This window comes from Lutra lutra, chromosome 16 (genome assembly GCF_902655055.1).
Source record: "Lutra lutra chromosome 16, mLutLut1.2, whole genome shotgun sequence".
NCBI classification, from domain to species: Eukaryota; Metazoa; Chordata; class Mammalia; order Carnivora; family Mustelidae; genus Lutra; species Lutra lutra.
The window spans coordinates 58,024,573-58,036,836 of NC_062293.1; positions in this window are offsets into that span (position 1 = coordinate 58,024,573).

A 12,264-nucleotide genomic window follows, 5' to 3' on the forward strand; every position below is an offset into this window, starting at 1 on the left:
GTGTGCGTCTCCTCTACCAGAACGTGAGCCCCATGATGACAGGGGTTGTCAGCCGAGTTGGCCGCAATGTTCCACTGCCTAGACCCGTGCCTGGTTGCAAACATCAGGGGACACTTGTAGGATCAGTGAGCAAGGGAATGAAGGAGAAAGCCCAGAGAAATGCTTCCTGTGAGCACTGGCAAAGGGGACACTGGGACAGGGGTGTAATGATAATGAGTGGAATGCTACCCCTGCTGGAGAGCTTGGCCATAATTGGGGGAACCCCCAGACACAGTGAGAGTGAGCCTTGCTGGCCAGAGAGGGACCAAGGGCCAACGGTGTGTGGTGGACATCTTACTCTGGCCACCGTGACATTCTGTCTCATATCCTGCGTCTCCGAACATCCCTCTTACCTCTGAACATTGTTAGACTGTCCTTTAAGCGTGCCATATAGAATGTTCTCCGTGTAACGGTCATGATGCCAAACCCTTTAAACCCAGTGTCTCGGATGTAATCCTCTCCATAATCCTACAAGGTGGGTTTTACCGTAAATCTCATTTTCTGGACAAAGATGATTCAGAGGTTTAACTGACTTTAAAAAATTCATATTTAATTTGCTGACCTTACAATTCAAAACATCTAAGTTCTTCCTTAAGCTTCGGCTTACAACTCTTACTCTATTTCTGTCCAACATATTTTAACTCTCACTTCTGAAAGGAGTTTGAATGGGTGATCCAGGGACGAAGTTAAACTCCCTCAAACATTTTGAATTGCATGTAAACATTTATTGTGTCCGGTTTCCTCCGATGTGCTTTCGTGTCTGACTAGACAAAATCTTTCCAAGTATATAAATGTAAACTATTCGTCCAAAAAAAACCCACCGAACTTAAAAATATGGTGAACTTCACGTTCTCATAAACACTCTGATATTAGATGTAAAGTCTAAGATATTTTCAGTTTAAAATTGTGAATCTGAATCAATGACATACTTACTCATTGTCCACTGGAATTCCAACGATGTTTTTCAAGTTTGTTTATTTACAAATAGTTTCCACGCCTGAAGTGGGGTTCAGGCTGATGACCCCGAAATTGAGAGTCGCGTGCTCTTCTGATAGAATCAGCTGGTGTCCCGGAATTCCAAGATTTTTACTCTAAATAGGCCAAATCCTACTGGGCCCAAATACAGAAAGACCAAATGTGCAGAGATCCTTTTACCAAAAAATATTAATGCTGTGATTTGGAATCTCTTAAACTATCTATACTTATATTTTAAAATCGTTAAAGATCTCACTCACCAAGGAAACTCTCATCTTCGTTTTGGGCGCCATTTTGGGTGTTGCCTTCTTGACTCTCCTAAGATCCTAGAACTTCTCCTCTGCCCTATCACTGCTCTGTTGGTGACCCCACGACCCAAGGGAGGTGCCGCGTGACCTAGGGGGCTGACCTCTGAGTTCGATGGTACACCCCTCCCCCACCCGGGAAACTCCGCCACCCCATCTGATTCTGCATGTTTTGGCTTTTCAGATAAGTCATTTCTGTCTTTGAACCAGATAGAATCCTACATTCTCTCATACTCCATCAGATTCTTTAGACCAGGCAAACCTTAGAGATGAGAAACTGGTATCTGGTTGAACCACAGTTTATGAATCCATTGTTTTTCACTTTGCGGTGAAACGTCAGCCATCCGTCAACAATGGGAAGGGACTTGGGGTGGGTCATCAGCTCCTTCCCAGGTCTGTGACATCACACCCCATCCTTCTGTGGCCTGGGACGTCAGCCAGCTCTCAAGGCAGGAAATAGGGAGGCTTCCTTCAAGAGTCCTGAGTTGGCTTCTCTCCTCCCCTAGAGGATAAAGTTCATACAGATGGGACCAGAAGACCTAGAAGCTGCAGGATTGCAGCTAGAAAGAGGAAGCTCAGAGGGGCCCTAATCCACCTTTCTTGATCTCCTTTCCTTTTTTTTTTTTTTAAGATTTTATTTATTTGACAGACAGAGATCACAAGTAGACAGAGAGGCGGGGGGGTAGGGTGAAGCAGGCTCCCCGCTGAGCAGAAACCCCCCTCCCATGATGCGGGGCTCAATCCCAGGACCCTGAGATCATGACCTGAGCCGAAGGCAGAGGCTTAACCCACTGAGCCATCCACGCACCCCTTGATCTCCTTTTCAATGCCAGTAAGTCTGCTGAGGCTGCAAGGGCAGCTGGCTCTGCTCCCGGTTCTCATTCACTCGACAAATATTTCTTGGTCCTGTATGATGGGCAAGTTCCTGCCTTCAAGGAGCTCATGGTCTCCAGAGGAAACCGACAGCCAGAGCTGGGGTTGAATGTAATCTGCACTCCAGGAGGGACATTGACAGAGGCAGTGGTCATGGGGATGGAAAGTGATCTCCCTCTGGAGGAAGGAGATCGGAGAAGGCTTCCTGAAGGAGAGGACATTTGATATTCAGCCGTGTTTACTGGGCACCTACTACGTGCCAGGGTCGGGGAGGCTTGGGGATGTACAAGAAAGGTCTAAGCAAGATAATTGGAGGTTACAGGGAGCTAACATTCACTGTGACCTTACGATGTGCTGACAGTGTTCTCGTGCTTTACCCGAATGGACCAGTTTAATCCTACCAGCCCCTGTGTTGCAGGAAACCATCAATAACCCCACCTTTGTCGTGCTGCCATCCTTACACAGAAACGGGGTTCACATCACTTTGCTCAAGGTCATCCTGCTAAGAACGAGGCCGTGGGCATCAGCAGGGTGTAGGTGAGACCTGCAGAAACATGGAGGAGGACAGGGAAGGACAAGGAAGCATGTGTGTTCAAGCCCAGAGACGTGACCTCTGGAGGGTCATTGTTCTGGCTGCTGGTAGATAAAAACGGGGTGAAAAAGTGAGACTGGGGTCAGACCATGGGGGATCCTGGGCACCAGGCTGGGCTAGCTGCACTTGACTCTGTAGGCAGTGGGGAGCTACGAAAAGGTCCGGAGCAGGAGAGTGACTCGTCCTGGACTGCGCTCTCGGGAGACTGGGAGGTTGGCCGCCCAGTAAATGCAGACCGTCTGGGGGCGTGATGCTCTTGGACCTAGAGAGCATAGGACGGGAGGAGAGGGGCAGGTACAAAGGCAGGAAACATCATGGGGTGGGTCTGACCTAACCCAGCAACCCGGTATTTTACAGGTGAGGAAGATCCATGCTCTTCTGGGAAGCTCACTTAGCAAAGCAGCTAGAAGGCCAGCAGGTGGAAGTGTAAGTCGGGGGTGGGGCCCCCGTGTCCAGGTCTTTGGACCCCGAGTCCGTTCAGGCACCATGGCATGTTCCTGGTGGGAAGCAGGAAGGTTGGGGCTCCGTTGACTTCTCTGAAGGGCACATTGGCATCAGCCTCGTATGGGTGTCAGTGTGGGGCACTGTGCAATGAGGGCATGACCCATCTTGAACCAACAGAAAGAGCCCGCCCCAGTGGGTGATAGGCACTCTTCCCTCCCCAAGGAGAGGGGCTTGGGCCAGCGGGGGCTGGATGGGGGCTGGGTGTGGACGGGGACATGGAGGCTTCCATTTTGCCATTTCCACACATATCCAGAGTTGCTCTGAGGGTCTCTCTGCATAATAAACACTTTTTAAAGCAGTGGGGAAGAGAGAAGGGTGGGGGGATAAGATAGGCAGCTGTTTCAGCGCTCCTACTTTGAAAACACAGAGTTTAAAAAAAATCAAAACAAAACAGGAAAGAGCCTGGTTGATCTCATCCTTAGCATCTCTGGCTGAAAGGGGCCTCCCCACCCGCTCCGTCCTAGTCGCTGCCCGGGATCTGTATCTTCTGTTCTTCTGACACACTTTGTGTGGGGAGAGCGCATTTTGGCTCCCTCCAAAATTGGACTCTAAATTTAGAACTGGCCTCAAAACTTCTGATCTTTGAGCTCTACTTGTCTGGCTTGGCCTGGCCCGCGGCAGCCTCCTCTTATCACCATTCATGTCCTTCCTATCTGGTTCTCCGGTTGTCTTGGAAACGGGAGTTGGTATGGTGGGTCATGGCCAAGAAGCCGCAGCCAGAGCCCACCAGTCTCCCTGGGGAAGGACCTGGTCCCCGTTCTCCTTGTAAATAACGCTCGCTCAGAGCAGAAATTGTTTCGCCCTCACAGCCTCCGAGCTGGGCCCCTTGGGCACGTTCCAAATTCCTCTGGTCTCTCTCCCTTCTGTGGCAAGTTCCTTCCCTGTCTTCTCATCTCTGCAATCACCAGAAAGGGGAGGAAGCCCTCTTGGTTTGTGCCCTGGCCAGCTGCTTGCCATCTGGACTCAGGCCTATTAACCCCCGACCTCCAGCCCTAACCCTTCCTGTCACCTCCTTCCACGTGGCCACTTTGGGGGATGAAGCCAAGGGACCTCCTAGTCCCCACCCAGTGGCCTTTCACTTGGCCCATTCTAGCAAAAGAGACGCCATTTTCCTCAGAGCCCAGCGCTCTGTGACACCCATGTTGGGACTGCACCATGTTCCGTGTATCCTTTCATCCACCCGTGATCTGTGATATTCGGCAGGCAGCTGGGTCTGCGCTCTGGGCTCTGCCCCTTACCTCCACACATCTTTGGGCAAGTCACTTGACTTTGTAGCAGTTTTCCCTGTTTAAAATGCATAGTGCACAGTGCGCCCCACTTAAAACAACCCATACCTCTATGAATGGGGCCGTCTTTACCAGAGAAGCAGTCCCTTTGGCATTAAAGAGAGGACGGTATACAGTGTCATCCAAACAACCCTGAGAACAACAGTCATGGGACACGTTAGAGTTCTGGTACCCCTCAACAAAGCCCAGAGGGGTAACCCCCCAAACTCAACTCGGAATGGATCCGCAGGAGGCCAAGCCCGTCTGGATCTCATCTGCAATCGTTCTGAAGGGCCACAGCATTCCAGAGATGAGAGCTAATCCCTCTAGAGCAGTGTTTCCCGCAGTGCTCTCCACGGGACGTAGGATCACATGTGGACTTGGCCCTCATCGACCTGTTGTCCAGTAAGTTTGGGGGAAGCTGGATTTCTTTCCTGCAGGATTGCTCAGAGCTTTTCGAAGACTGATGAGCCCCAACTAGAGAGCCACAGATTCTGCTTACCCTTCATAACAGCTTTTGTTTCTGCCATTTTGCTATTTCCATGAGGCTCAGAGAGGTTAAGTGACTTGCCCATGGTCCTTCAGCTCGGGAGTGGAGTTGGGATCTGAGTCTAGAGCCTACATTCTTTTTTTTTTTTTTTTAAAGATTTTATTTATTTATTTATTTTTTAAGATTTTATTTATTTATTTGACAGAGAGAGATCACAAGCAGGCAGAGAGGCAGGCAGAGAGAGAGGAGGAAGCAGGCCCCCTGCCAAGCAGAGAGCCCGATGTGGGGCTCGATCCCAGGACCCTGAGATCATGACCTGAGCCGAAGGCAGTGGCTTAACCCACTGAGCCACCCAGGCGCCCCAGATTTTATTTATTTATTTGACAGAAATCACAAGTAGGCAGAGAGGCAGGCAGAGAGAGAGGAGGAAGCAGGCTCCCTGCTGAGCAGAAAGCCCGATGTGGGGCTCGAACCCAGGACCTGGGATCATGACCTGAGCCGAAGGCAGCGGCTTAACCCACTGAGCCACCCAGGCACCCCTAGAGCCTACATTCTTAACACGCAGCTACTTTTCATCCCATGTTCGTAAGTTCCAGAAAGAAGTTACTGACCCTGAGAGGCTGCCTTAGTCCCAGCTGACACAGCTCAGAGAAAGCAGAACAAAAGGCAGGTTCGGGAGGAAGGATCGGGGATAGTAAGGGGACACATTATGTGTATATAAAATCAGGTATAAGTAGGGGCGCCTGGGTGGCTCAGTGGGTTAAGCCGCTGCCTTCGGCTCAGGTCATGATCTCAGGGTCCTGGGATCGAGTCCCACATCGGGCTCTCTGCTCAGCAGGAAGCCTGCTTCCCTCTCTCTCTTTCTCTGCCTGCCTCTCCGTCTACTTGTGATCTCTCTCTGTCAAATAAATAAATAAAATCTTTAAAAAAAAAAATCAGGTATAAGGGCCTGTGGCTGGTTCCGGCCAATGGGGACTCACAGACATCTACACTGTTTCCCACAATGGGGACCAGGCTCTGGAGCCAGTCTGATGGAGGTCCCCTTTACAAGGAAGACACGCAAGGTCTCGTGGAGGTTCTAAGATATCCATTCTAGAAATACCCATGTGAATGCAAATTTGTACTGTAGAGCTCCCCTCCCCAACGTAGCCTCCTCGGGGAGTCTGAGAGACTGAACTGTCACCTGTTCACGCTTCCGTTTCCCTCCCAGGCGCTGCTTGAAGACAGTGCCCTGCATGGGAGACACAGTGGCTAGGGAATCTAGCGCCCTTGTTCTCAAGGAGAGACAAACTTTAAACACAAATCATGCTCGCAGGTGGTTTTGTGGCGACCGAAGTAAGTTCCCTGAAGGGAAAAATGTGGTTCTATGGCAGTGTGGTCAAAGGAAAATGATTCTAGCCAAACTGCGGAGATCCCAGATGTCTATCGGCAAATGAATGGATAAAGAAGGTGAGGTGTGTGTACACGACAGAATATTATGCAGCCATCCGAAAACCAAAATCTTGCCATTTGCAACAATGTGGAGGGAACTAGAGGGTGTTACGCTAAGCGAATAAGTCAGTCAGAGAAAGACCATTATATGATCTCACTCCCGTATGGAATTTAAGAAACAAAACAAGAGCATAGGAGAAGGGAGGGAAAAATAAAATCAGAAGAAATCAGAGAAAGAGAAACCATAAGACACTCTTAACTCTAGGAAACAAACTGAGGGTTGCTGCAGGGGAGGTGGTGGGGGGCTGGGTAACTGGGTGACGCGCACGAAGGAGGGCACGTGATAGAAGGAGCACTAGGTGTTCTATAAGACTGATCACTCACCAACCTCTACCTCTAAAACTAATGTCACACTGTATGTTAATTTACTGAACTTACATAAAATTAACTTAAATTTAAAAATGGAAAAACAAAGGACTATGATCCAGTTTAGGAAGGCATGTGTCCCTGGAGGGTGACTAGTCACCTGTCCCTTCAAGAGGCCCTCCTGGGAAGAACGTAGTTGGCCGAGAGCCCCCAACTGCCCCAACTTCAGATCAACCCCAGTGTTCACACCAAGGCTACTCCCTCCCTGAGTAGCTCCTCGCCAGTGACCGAGCACAGTGGGCCACCCTGCTGGCGGGGACACTCTTGAGGCTTTAGTGTGGCTCGAAGCTCATCCTGGCCTCTCTCCTTTCACGGGCTCCCACCCTCTCCCTGACCCCCTTCACATCATTTGGGCACCTGCTTCTTGTAGAAAACATAATTCAACCGAGTACATTTCAAAGATCTTATGGGCTTTGGTCAACAATTTGTGAACCGGACAGCATCCCATTTCCCAGATAGAAGGAGGTCTGAGTTGCCATACATAAGAGAAAGGACTTTCATATGCAGAGCAGAAGAAAGGAAATTCTACTGGAAAAAAGCGGGCTGGTCATTACAAGGTCACTTTCCTTTAACGGATGTCTGGGGGTCTACCAGGCAGTTGACCCAGCTAGTGCCATCAGGTGATTCTTGACTGGATCAAGATTCCATTTCTGGGAGAACCAAGACTGTAATTAAGTTAAATCTCGGTTTGGTGGCGTGGGGCTTAGCATAAGTGACTCCACTTGGAGCGTCTTTTTTTCCTAAGACAAGGAAAATTAGGAAATAAATATTTTGAGCTGAATTATAAATGAACATAGAATCCATCAGAATTTGTAGTATATAGCTCGAGGGGTTCTCAAGAGAGAATATCTAGCTTTATTAGAAAAGACGAAAGATGTATGAGCAATGGTCTGAGATTCCATTTCAAGCTAGAGGAAGAACAAAGTCAACCCACAGTACGTAGAAGGAAGGAAGGAAGGACATAACAAAGGCAGCAAATATTGGTGACACAGAAAACAGAGAAACAGAAAAGGAACAACGGCCAAAGCTGAGTCATCGAAAACATCAAGAAAACTGCAAATTCCTAACTAGATTGACCAAAGAGTAAGAGGGACAATAAATTATGAATATAAGAAATAAAAGGGAAGATACCACCCCAGAGCCTGTAATAAAAATGAGACAACAGAACAGGAAGAAAGCCTTGTGAACAACTTCATGCCAATAAACTTGACAACACAGATAAGGGGACACATTGCTTAACCATTTATAACTAACCAAAAATGATACAAGATGAAACTGAAAATCCAAATGGTTTTGTCTGTTAATTGTCAAAACCCTTCCCACAAAAACAAAACAAAAAAACAAAAAACACCTTTAAGCCCAGACAGTTTTACTGGTGAATTCTATCAAATATTTAAGGAAGAAATCACACTAAACTACTCTGTCAGAAAAAAAAAGAACAGGAGGGGACACTTTCCAATTCATTCTATGAGGCCATCAATACCCCACACCAAAGCTTAATGAAGACATTATAAGTAGACAAATGGACGGACGGATGGATGGACAGTTGGACGGCTGGATAGAATTCAGATCTCCGTATCTCAGTTCAGTAAGATTTATTTCCTACTATCCTATATATCCAAAATAGGTCATCAGGAAGGCTTTGCTTGTCATAGACCCTCACACCCAGACTGATGAAACACCAATCTTGACACATGCTTTCACTAGGATCAAGACAGAGAAATGGTAAATTGCATGCCGATTCTTTTTTCTTGTTTTTAAGAGAGAGAGAGAGCATGCGTGGGAGCAGTTGGGGTGGGGAGAGGCCAAGGGAGCAGGAGAGAGAATCTTAAGCATGTTCCACACCCAGCATGGAGCCCAGTGTGGGGCTTGATCTCATAACCCTGAGATCACAACCTGAGCCGGAATCAGGAGTCAGACGCTCAGTGTCTGCATACTGATTCTTAAACCTTCTGCCCTGAAATGTCGTATTTCGCTCATGCTCAAGTTCACTACCATGTCCCGAGGAGATGGAGAAGTCCTAACATGTTCTCAGCAAGGGGAGGAGAAGGGACAGTGACCATCCCTGTGACAGACATATACATAGTAACAGAAGAGCCTTAATACCTAATGCAGATGATCCGACCGGTGAGAGAGGACGGAGGGGACAACACGGGGACTCGGGGGCCTGGCTTTGAGAAATGCCACCAGCCTGAGAGAAGGGAAGAGCCTGGGAAGGAAGCTGAGATGGAGGGATGGGAGAGGGACCAGATGACTTCATGAACAGATGGTTCCTCCATGTCTAACTCAATTGAGGGTTTGTGTAAGATGGGGATGTGGGCAACTAGGGTGTCGCTGGGATTCCAGTGGGGCGGTGGAGGGGGAGGCCAGAGTGAAACGAAGAAGGACTGAGTGTGAGGTGGAGAAAAAAACACAGAATATCTTGGGACACCCTTTGAAGACTCGGATTGGGAAGGGGAGGTGGGCGGTGCCTGATACGGGACATGTATTCAGAGAGGACCTGTTTGTTATGTCAGCAAGAGAACCCAGGGAATGTTCAGATGTCGATGGGAAGAGGCTAGTTTGGAAGAAGTGGTTAAATACGTAAGAGAAGGGGGTCAGGGATGCTATGGGGCTCCTGGGAGGTGGGGCCTGAGAATCGGGAGTGGGGGAGACAAGCCAGCAGAGGAAGCAGGGGAGAGGCTGTAGGATGGCAGGAACCTAGAGTGAGCCGCGGTAGGATGGAGGAAGGCTGTAACACCGCCTTAGTGGTCCCTGGGGTTGCTTCCGTTCTGCCTTCCTGTTCTAGCTCTGGACCTACTGTGTCCTCCCAACTCCATTTTTCTTGAAAATATTTCATTCATTCAACAAATATTTACGGAGCATCTGCTGTGTGCCAAGCCCAGTCCCGAGCACTGCACAGAGCGCGGTCAACAGGACAGACGTCGTGCTTGTGCTCAGAATCTGTTCCCGCATCCAAAGAAGCCGAGTGGCCCAACCTCTTCAGCAAGGCAGATGCCCTCAGTTGGAACCGATTACTGGGTAGCAGTAGACAGACGGAACAGATATGGGGGTCAGAGGGAAATGGACTTCCTATAACGGAAGAGGGCCATTGCATAGGGCTGGTCATCAGGAAAGTCTTGGGGACTCTGGGGAAAGAGGGCATGTGTCCAGTTATGTTTCTAGGGCAACGATGCCCAGAATCTCTCTGTGCTTTGAGAGTACTGTGTGCACATGACTGTGGTTGACCGTGCGTGTGCAAAGAAAGACCCACAAAGTGACACCCTCTTAGAGGCATCCCCAATCTGACTTTTGGGGGCCGGTTTTCACTCCCGTTGTAGACATTTGAACACATCCATGCAGAAATGGACAGAACAGTGCAGTGAAGCTCCAAGACCCAGCATTCTGTCTCTCGGACGGACCTCTTCCTCCAAACACTTCTGACCTGCCAGTGCCTGCCCTCTGGCAATTTATGGTGTGATTTCTCCTAAAATCTTCGTTTAGGCTATTCCTGAAACCAGGACTATTTCTCTGGGCTTTTCTGTTACGTGAGCCAACAAATTTCCTTCTATTCTTCATCTCAAAGTGAATTTTTTTTCCCTCTGGCAATGGGAAGAATCCCCTCTAATACAGAGACCCAGAGTTTAGTCCCACCCAACCTTATCTGCCTGTCACCCCGGGCACAAGTCCCCTTGCGAGGGCATTCACCGTTTCGTTATCTATGGCTGCTTAACAAATTACCCCAGACTCGGTGACTCTGGTAACCAGCCTCCAAGATGGCCCTTAAAGATCCTCACTTGCTGGTAACTGTGCCTGTATGTAGTCCCCTCCCTTATCCTATCACAGTGGTTCGGCGAGGCCAACAGGATACAGTGGAGGCCATGATGTGTGACTTCTGGTCTGGGTCATAAGAGATCCTGAGCTTTGCCTCTTGTAACCGCTGGGCACATCCCACTGTGCTGTGGTGTCTGAATGAGCCCAGAGGAGGGGGCAGGGCCTAGCCCTGGGAAGCCAAGGAGGGCTTCCTGGAAGAAGCAGCAATTGAACCATACCCTAAAATGTTATCCTTCTCTCTGAATGCTCAGGGGACATGAGTCTCTAAAGGCACGGTCAGTGATGACACTCACCCCTCAGGACAGGCTCTCATGCCTTCAATAATGTGTCCAGGGACACATCTGGTCAGTGTAGGCACCCTGGTGGGCAGAAAGCCAGGCAGGGCCCCCAGACCCTATTTTCCTGTGGGGCTACACACAACAGCTTCTCAGGGACCTCCTGCATCCAGTGTCCCAGCCTCTGTCACAGCTCAGAGAAGGGGAGCTGTAGGAGGCGCCAGGAGTGGCAGCTGTCAGAAACTGGGTATTGACCCCTCCCCACCACCACCCTGCACACACACAGACACACATATCCTGAGCTGAGCTGGTCAGTGGTGGGAGGCTGGGCTACAAGCCTCTGCTCAGGCCCCCCACCCCACCTCTGCTGACCAGCTGTCTCCATTCCCGTCTGTGCCTTCCTCAAAGGGGGAGCCCGAGGAGCCTGCCAGAATGTGGGTCCCTTTCCAACCTCGGCTCTCCCGCCCACGCGCCCGGCTTCCGGGCAGAGTGCCTTCCCCAGGCCCGCCTTCTCTCCTGGGTTCTCATTTGTACTTCATTGTGCCCTTCGTCCTTCTGCTACATTTCCTTGTTCACGGGACGACGGGGCAATGGGTGGCCATGAGCACGCGTCTCGGCGCACAGTCCTGTGTCGTGCGCGCCCGCATGCACGCGTGTGCAGGTGCTGGCCCCGGGGCCGTGGGTGCGTACCTGTGCTCGGGGGCGTGGGCTCAGGGGCCACAGCAGGCTGGGGAGTAGGCAGAGGTCCAGCCCCTTTAGTGCGTCCTGGAGAAGTTTCCCTGCTCGGGCCTCTGCCCGCATCTCCCCACACTCACCGGACTCTTGCTCTTTCTCCTTAGCCTGGATACCAGTGCCTGTCCTGTGTCCCCTCCTCCCAGGACCCTCCTCGGCCCCCGTGTCTGGGCTCCATGTCCCTTGACAGCAATGGTCAGGGACTCATCTCTGCCCCAGGGCGAGCTGCTGGAGAGGGCCAGGCCCTCCTCTGCGCTGGTCACCTTCCCCCAGCACCCAGCAGTAGCGCCTGGCCCAGAGTGGGGACTCAGGGCGCGGGGGTGAGCCCAGCGGTGAGGTTTGGCTGTGGCAGACGGGGCAGAGGGGAAGAAAGAATTAGAGAAGGTTAAAATTTTTTTTTTCTTTCCCCCAGCTAAGCAATCTAGCGTAAACGTTCTCCTGGTGGGTTAAGGTCACGGGGATTGCAGAGATGTCCGAGGAATGAGGGTTCATGATATCCTTGGATTTGGGGGTGACTGTGCCCCGTCACCCATTACCCACATAC